This window comes from Ptychodera flava, chromosome 8 (genome assembly GCF_041260155.1).
Source record: "Ptychodera flava strain L36383 chromosome 8, AS_Pfla_20210202, whole genome shotgun sequence".
In the NCBI taxonomy this organism is placed as follows: domain Eukaryota; kingdom Metazoa; phylum Hemichordata; class Enteropneusta; family Ptychoderidae; genus Ptychodera; species Ptychodera flava.
This window is the reverse complement of record NC_091935.1, coordinates 22,426,096-22,435,318: the sequence shown is the minus strand read 5'-3', so window position 1 is coordinate 22,435,318 and position 9,223 is coordinate 22,426,096.

Sequence of the window (9,223 nt, the reverse complement as noted above, 5' to 3'; positions counted from 1 at the left end):
GATAATGCATGTGTACATATTTGATATCAACGTTTGTTACCGTGGTTACTTGAGAGAAAGTGTTTTCAGTGACCCGTGAAAAATTGCTCTAAATATGTATCTGTTTCTTTATTTAGAAGTATAGTTATGGTGGTCAAAATGGTACATTAAGTAATTAGGTCGTATTAATACATGTATGTGTCATTTTAATGTCGACCGATGTCTGTCTGTCTGTCTGTTTACACGATATCTCACGAATTCATGTCAGATTTGGTACACAGATACCATATGCTTATGGCAAGAACTGATTAGATTTGAGTTAGCGTGGTTTGCCTATTTTATGCTTATTTGCATAATTAATGATTTTAGAAAAAACAGACGTACAATGAGAACGGATGCACAGAATTGGATTAGATTTACTACAAACGTTGATCACACAAGCCATGAAAAGACAATAAAGACATATAGGTGACGTGAAAGTTAATTGCTAATTTGTATATTGACAACTTTCCTAATTAGGGATATCAGAATTGGCTCAATCAAAATTGACGAAACTTGATATGTATATTGAAGATGCTATGTTTTAACATTACTGAAAGTCATAACCCATCTTTACTTCAGCCAATTCCTAATCTGCATATTTAATGGACTTTCCTAACTAGGGTTATATATCTTAATTGCCTGGACCAATGTTGACGAAACGTGCAATGTACATTGGAGATACTATGATACAACATTATTGAAAGTTATTAAGCATTTGTACTCAAGCCGATTAAAAATTTGTATATTTAATAAACTTTCCTAAATAGCAATATATCTGGATTGACTTGATCAACATTGATAAAAAATTGCTCTGTACATTGAAGAAACTATAATGACCAAAATTCGGTTAAAAATTTTAGAACACATAATTACTTATTTGCATTTTCAACTAATTTTCCTAATTAGAGACATATCTGGATTAGTTTAATCAAAGTTTGCAAAACGTGCTCTGTAGATTAAAGATACTACAATATAACATTATTGAAGTCATTTAGCATTTTCATTTTAGCTAATTACTAATTTGCGTATTTAGCAAACTTTCCTAATTAATTGATTGATTGACTTAACAAAAGTTGCTATATATTGTACATACTATGATATAATATTACCAAAAGTCAGTTTTGATTTTGTCAAAACATCCCATTACTAATTCGCATACTTCACAAACTTTTCCAATTAGGGATATATCTTGATTGACTTCATCAAAGTCGATGAAACCTTATATGTGGATTGAAGAAATATAATAAAATGTTAATGAAAGTTATTTAGCATTATTACATCAGCAAGTTACTAATTTGAATATGTAACTAACTTTCACAATTTGCGATATAAGACCGGAAGGACTCTGAAAAAGTATATTGAACTTGCAATGCATATTGATCAGACACTTATGATGTATAAATGAAACATATTTTTCATTTTCATGTCAGCTAATTTATAATTTGTATAGCTAATGAGCTTTGACTGTTTGCAAAATATATAATTTGAGGGACTAGACCAAAGGTAATTTCACTTGCTATATAAAGTGGTGATACAATGACAGCAATAAAAGAAATAAAATTTAGTATTTCATTTCAGCTAATTACATAGTTATATACTCAATGACCTTTTGAATTGACCTGTGGTTTATATTGTCCATGATGTTGATCGATGTTGATGTTGATGTTGATTGTCCATAATACTTGAAACACGTGGTTTCAAAATGTCGCCACCAATACAAATATTATTTATCAAATTTTAACACCCCCTAGAAATAGAATGGTACGTCCCAATCATATAAATGAGAGTGTAGAGCTATGAATCCTTTTAGTTCTCTCTGAAGATTACGGGATGCATGAAACTTAAGTAATAGATATTATTACTTTGTACTTAAAGTAATTTGTGTCATTATTTTTTATAGCGCTCTGCATTCGCATCGAGCACTGTAATTTCCCACGAAGCCATCTGTATACTTCAGTATACAAACTATAGGTAAGCAACATAAAGTGTACGAAAAAGATGTGTCCATGGGCTTTTAGCAATAGCACACATTTTACGAGTTTCTCCATATGCACTTCACAGACTGAGAGAAAGCCCAGTTTCAATATCGACGTTGCATAACCGTAAAACCTTGACAAGGGCCGGTGTCTGCATAATAGATTCACTATAATTACGTAATGGACAACCAAACAGCTATTCGACAGTTATCACAGACCAGAGAAGTGCAAATTACTTGACAAATTTATGTATCATGTTCCTTCAATCTGGTAAAAGATAACATTTTGATACGATTGTTAAACCTGGGAATAGGCCTAGTTAGTTTCCTGAACCATTGTACTAATCAGCATCTTATTATCATTTAATCAAACTTCGATTAAATGTCCATTTAACTGTTGGTACTACATGTAACTGTGAGATTGTGTCGAGCCATTAAATTATTTCTTGCCATAATATTGATTCATTTTTCACAGTTACCAAGAATCTGGACCTATATACAAAGCAGAAAACTTATTGATGCATTCTGATATTCTAATTTCCGTTACCTATTATTTCTTTAATTATTACGTAACGGTTATTTTCATGTCTCTAGGGACCTTGCGAGATGTAATACTTCGAGGATATGAGTTGTGTATCTCATATCGATAAGTCAAATTTCGAGCCAAGCTTTCATTCCGTCTAATTGAATCAGTCTGTATCTCTTAATCACCAGACTCAAGCCCTTTGTATTGGATGGCCTCGAAGCGATATAATCTATTTCTAGGTAATTATCACTCACTCTGGCAACGCGTTTTCATGCTCATCTTACACGGTAACCAAGCAACCACTGGTTAATACTTCAACTTGGTCATGCACGGATACTTGACTGGCATCCGGATTGAAACACCTCCACCGAGAAAGCGTCTCTTTCGCATTTCATGTCGATCTGAATTCATGATTGATTCGAAAATCCACTTGCCGTGCACGACTGAGCATTTATGATTCTACGAGCCTCTTGTGAGTGGTGCTAGCCGTTCTAGGCGACGTGACGCTGGCTTCAGGAAAACAAAAAATGAAACTGAAATTGATCGTACAAGAATTTATGAACTCGATAGCCTTGAGGCGAATCTTGAACGCATGTCTCGATTAAGTAAAGTAGGTTTTACCAGTCAGCGAGTTAACGTCGGCGACAACCTTCGTCCCATTATGGTGATTAAGGATTGTAAATCAGTCTAGTTTACGTTTGGCTTTGTTTAGAATGCACCATTCATCAACTGGAGAGAGAGAGAGAGAGAGAGAGAGAGAGAGAGAGAGAGAGAGAGAGAGAGAGAGAGAGAGAGAGAGAGAGAGAGAGAGAGAGAGAGAGAGACAGACAGACAGACAGACAGACAGACAGACAGACAGACAGAGACAGAGACAGAGAGAGACGGAGAGAGAGACAGAGACAGAGACAGAGACAGACAGACAGACAGACAGACAGACAGAGACTGACAGACAGACAAAGAGAAGCAGAGATATAGAGGCAAAGACACTGCTGTAGAAACAGCAAGATCAACGGAATGACTGACTTAGTGACAAACAGAGTGCAGACATATTCAGACAGATAAGAAACAGATTGACTTAGAGTGACAGACGGAGATAGACATTGACCGACAGACTGATTCACACAGACATTCAGACATATGCACAGACATAGACAGAGATAGAAGAAGAAAAACTGAAACACAGGGAGACCGATAGAAAAGAATGGGTAGATCGAGACAGAATTTGTCAGAAGGACCAGTACATCAGATATGTAGGACACAGAACTAGAGACACAATGAGCTGCTTTGGGAAATAAACATAGATACAGGGACAGAGATACATGCAGACACAATAGCTGTCAGAAACAGACAAATTTCACCAAAAAAAATTGAGAAAGGATAGTTGAGTCAAGAAGCATAATAGGGACAGAACGCATAGGCAGACAAATGCTCAGGTAAGGATTGAAAGCTCAGATTGCAAGAAACGGTTAGATGGCATTGCAGTTGGGGAAATGGGACGGTACATGTGTGCATGACTACGCTAGTGTGTTGTCTCAGTCACCACAACCGATACACTTACCCTAGTTACCAGGATACTGTGTTTGTCAAATTGCTTTGCATGAGTATTTTGTATCAACTTACATTTGTGTCGCAATTTCCTCCCTTGTCACTCAAAACCCATTCTCTCTCCCCTCCTGAATTAACCTGATACATGTCCCAGCTTTCACTCTTCGAGTAGTTTGACGTTATTAACGTTCCCGCTTTCCTTTCTCCCCAGCTCTTTATTAAAGGACCTTTCCATTACCCCAGGAATGAAACACCTAATACAAATATCCCGTCAAGGCTTTTTTTCCTGTATTCTTGCACACGTCCCTATTGCGCCTTTTGTAATCACACCCCGAACACGCAGCGAGATTTTATTAAAGTAGGAACTCATAGTATTGCTTCTTAAGACCAGGGGGAAACTAATTTGCCAGATTTCTTGTGAGAAAAAAATTAGTGCTATTTATGAGAACAGTACACTGCGCGGAATTGTACCGGCTGCGTTCAACGTCATAAAGGGAGCATCTTCAACCGAGCTGCGACAAAAGCTCTCTGAATGCTTGCACGTCGCCACCTCAGAAATAGAAGCTTTGATTAACCAAATCCCCAGGTTAAAGGTACAGCTCGCTTTTACATTGACTAATAGATCCAAAATGGCATTGTCTGATATCGACATGGTCCAGGCACGAGAAATCTACTTTATACAATGAGTCGACAATCAGAAGGGACTTGACGTATACCTAATAAAACATCTCGTTTTGAGGCTGTTTAGTGACCTTCTTCGCCTTTTACATCGACGGCTTTCAGGACCCATCAGTCAGCTTTTAGGGGCAGCCGACAAAGCTGCCCGTGGGGAAAAATCGTTCCTAGAAGATTTATTGGCGGGCGAGTTGGCGGCCATTTTTTTTCTCTTGTATCATCTTTGTTTCTCATAAGAAGGTTTGGATAATTTCGCTCTCTTGGTCAGCGGACAGCTGATAAGAGATATGTTTCTCCTCGATGTCACAATCACGGTAAAGGTGACTTTTGTAGAATTGGTGGAAGAGGGTAGGTATATCTTCGCTGATGTTATATATATATATAAAAAATAAATAAATATATATATATATATATATATTATATATATATATATATAATATATATTAGATAGATAGATAGATAGATAGATAGATAGATAGATATGAAAACGAATAGGTGTGAGTGGAACAGTTTCATATCACAGTGAATGGGCAAGTTCGAACAGCTGTCATTTTCTCCCATCTATGTTTTTTTTTCCAAAGGCGTATATATTTACATGTTAAGGAGCCTCTGATAGCACTTGAATTGACTGGTTAGATGTTCCGAATACTATTTTTTTTCTCGACTGGGAATTAATCTTTGTCAAGAATGTCTCAGCTTTACAAGACAATACGCCCTCTCTCCGTGTGCTTCATGATGCCATTTTCAACTTGGGCCTCCACAATCACAACTCTGATGAAGGCAAATTTTTAAAAAATGTGTGTCGGATGGAAAATTTTTAATGTACGTAATTAACTCAAAGATGTATAAAAGCGACCTCTGTCAGAATTACAAAACGGAGAGTTTGATATTTATGCAGCTGTGATTTCATATAGTGTCGTGTCAGTATGTCTTTGATTATGTTGACTTTTTAAAATATTCACATATACACCGCCGGAAGGTCGGAACAGGCAAACACGCAACTACCGGTGTTCCTGCACATTCACAACGGATTCACAAACGGCAACTTCTGTCACGCAAGCCGTCCGCAACGCTGCAATTACCCCTCCCCCATATGTTGTCATTTCATAAGCAAATAATTAAAAGCATGCATATGATATCAAGGGTAAGATCGCGATTTATTACCCCGTGCAGGGAGTGGCACTCAAGGCGGTAAAATTGATAACGCCCGGAGCCGCAGGCGAGGAGATCAATATTACCGTCATGTGAGTATTACCCCTCCATTGGCAGGTTACATATCGTGATGTTGCCATTGCTATCCCGCGCCTTTAATTTTATTTCACGGAACAAACACTTTTGAATCCGAGCCTTTGCGTAGAATGTGAGCATGAGTCGCCCTTTGAACCGCCTTGTATTGCAGATGATGAACTGGGAGAATGTCGTTTTAACAAACATTGTGTACTTACTGAAAATTGCTCTGAAGTCCGTCTTATTCTGCACAAGCTAAAACCGCATAACTTTTTGAAGCCATGGCTATATTGCAGATATGCAACAAGTGCACTACACGGCCATCTGTCACGCGCTGAAACGACGCGCAGTAATGCAAGCCAGAACGCTGTAGCGGGCTAAATCACTGCATGCGACAGGCCATATCACCTAAGCCATGTAACATCGCCTTTTGTCATATATTACTTGAGTGAGTCTCCGCCAACCACAATAACTGTATATTACGTGAAGTATATTAAAATTGTATTGTATATCAGTGCTTCACTGTTGTGAATTTAAGCGTTTATGTCGTCTGGCTTGAGATGTTGTTTGGTTTTATGAACTCTGTAACATCGCAAGCGATGGCTATCGGGAACCATCCACTTTTATTGCATTTTGACAACGAAACCATACGAAGCCATGTTTTAGAATACATACAAATGTGCTCTTTCGTGATGTGCTGATGGTACAGTGCATTGTTTAGTTCCGTCTACCCTACACTTCGCAACTTCGCAATAACTATAGCGCAATTTAGAAAACAGTGACAGTCAGACTCTGGATCGAGCTGATTAAATGTAACCGATAGTCTTATAGTCGCTTTCCAGCAGCACAAGCTGAATGAGATACCTACGTGTGTATATACACGGTGTGGTTGTTTCATTTTAGGGAGATATATATTGTAATCTGTCTGTAAGCAGAGAATTATTATACTGCGCTGGAAAGCGATCGCATGGTCACGTGAAAATTACTCAGAGTGCAAGATGGGAGGTGTATTCGTAGGCATGTATGTAAATTACATTAATGAGCTTTGTTTTGGTATTCAAATTTTTATGCCACTGACTCCTTATCAATGTGGAATATTAGCCCGCACCGTGCATTGTCAGGAAAAGTATGCGAAGTTACACATTTACAAGTCTTTTCAAATTTAATAAGTTAATTTTTTCTGGAATATGAGCCAATACATGAAAAGCTTAGCTTTGGAGTTCAGTGCCGGTGGTTAGCCGTCGTTTCCAAGACACAAAAGACGAGAGAGAGAGAGAGAGAGAGAGAGAGAGAGAGAGAGAGAGAGAGAGAGAGAGAGAGAGAGAGAGAGAGAGAGCATGTAGTAACGATGATTTTTTTTACTGTAAATATCAAATGTAAGCAATTCTCATAACTATTTTCCGTATTCCCTACCGAGCTTTTGCAGTTATTCGAGGTTGTCCAACTGCCGAAAGCGTAAATCTTTGACATTTGCCAGTCAGATATCCCTTTTCCCGCGAAGACGAGAGGTCATGCCAGGAGCTTATTGATCAACGCCAGGACTATTAGCCTTCCACTTATTTCACTTTGTAAAATGGAGTCCATAGGTCGACGTAATTGGGGAAATTACATTTATGAGGAGCGTGTTATTGACAGTATGCTGGAAAGGCCAAGACTTGTGATCGGGGTAGACTGTAATCAAAGTATTGGCCCCTTTGTTTCCCGGAGCAAGATGCGATTTGCTTTTATATAAGACCCTTATCGACTATGTATATTTCAAAGCGTAATATCTAGGTCACTCCATAGAGATTACAGATTTAACGGCGCGCTAAATATCTGCAATATTATGCTTCTCGCAAACTGCACTGACACCGCCCACACATCGGCAAAGTTATAATTCAGGCTCCACAACCTACATCACTATCCGTTAAAAACATGACAGTTTAGCGGTCTGCAATTTTGAAAATGCATTTCGATATCTTAAAAAAAACTGTAGCAGCCGTGACAGCACTCTTGCGCCAATGCAAGCACCACTTTTAGGCGCCACAAAGTGTGTATGACCGACGTGCAACCCGGGCTGAGTTGACTTCTAGGAAGTATGTTGATGCGAAATAACTTAACCTCTTTACTTGTTGCCCGTATATATATTTTATTTTCAGTCTCATTCCCTTCCCTCTGCAGCACCAGCCAATTTGATCAAGAAAAAGAGTTTTGACATTTTTGCATTCAAAGAACCGCATTTTTTGAGGATGTCAAAAGAAATACAAACACTTGGCCGACACGCAAATCGTAAATGCCATCGGTGATTGATTCGAGTCAATAGCACCGCCATGCAGTTGACTTAGCTTATACATGATAGAAAAGTAATTTTTTGTCCGGTGCTTTGTTACCTTATCAGATCTGCAATGACATTGCAGATTAAAACTCCACCGCAGATATATATTAAAATATTCAATGCCAAGTATTTGATGTCAGTATATTTGCATTGTGCCAATGGCAGTGACATTGAAAGTATTTACCGCGAGTTCCTTTCAAATGAAACGGCGCAGGCTTCTGGAGAAAGCCGCGAACTACAATTCTGAGAACAGAGAAATCATATCTTCCAAGACCCAGGAGGAACAATCCCGCCCTTCCCCCGAAAAAAAAGAAACTATATTGGGGAGCATTTGCCGTCTGGTTTTCAAGGTGACGCAGAAACCCAGTTATCGATTTTTTAGATATTTTGAATCACATTCTATCTATTCTATTTGAAATTGTCTGTAGTAATTGTCGAGTTTCTGTCCTTCGGTATTTGTGTTCGAGCCCTGTAGGCTTCTGTGCGTTTACATCGAAAGCAAATATGTACACAATTGCATTAAGTCATGCACCAACCGACCAAGCATGACTAACGTTCTCCCGCGCAATATGCTGGCTTCAAACAGTAACAAAACGTTCCCATGGTAACAGTGTTTAGTCCGAACACTCTCTAAATAGCTGGTCGACTGTTGTCCCGACCTACTTTCCCATTTCAATCATTTCTAATATCGGTAAAAAAAAAATCAAAATAGCACAGATATTTCTGCTTTATTTTCGTTGCGTACGGCAAGGGTTGTGATCATCAAACAGAAAAATACGAAACAGCGACTCGGTGTGTTGTCAACCGCCGCAAATAAAACGCTAATCCACGCTCTTACATTCTTCCGTATATGCTATGTGATCTTTGCAATAAAAATACGCATTTGTTGGATTGACACAATATCTCACCAAAATGTAAAAAAAAACTTTAAGTTGGAGGT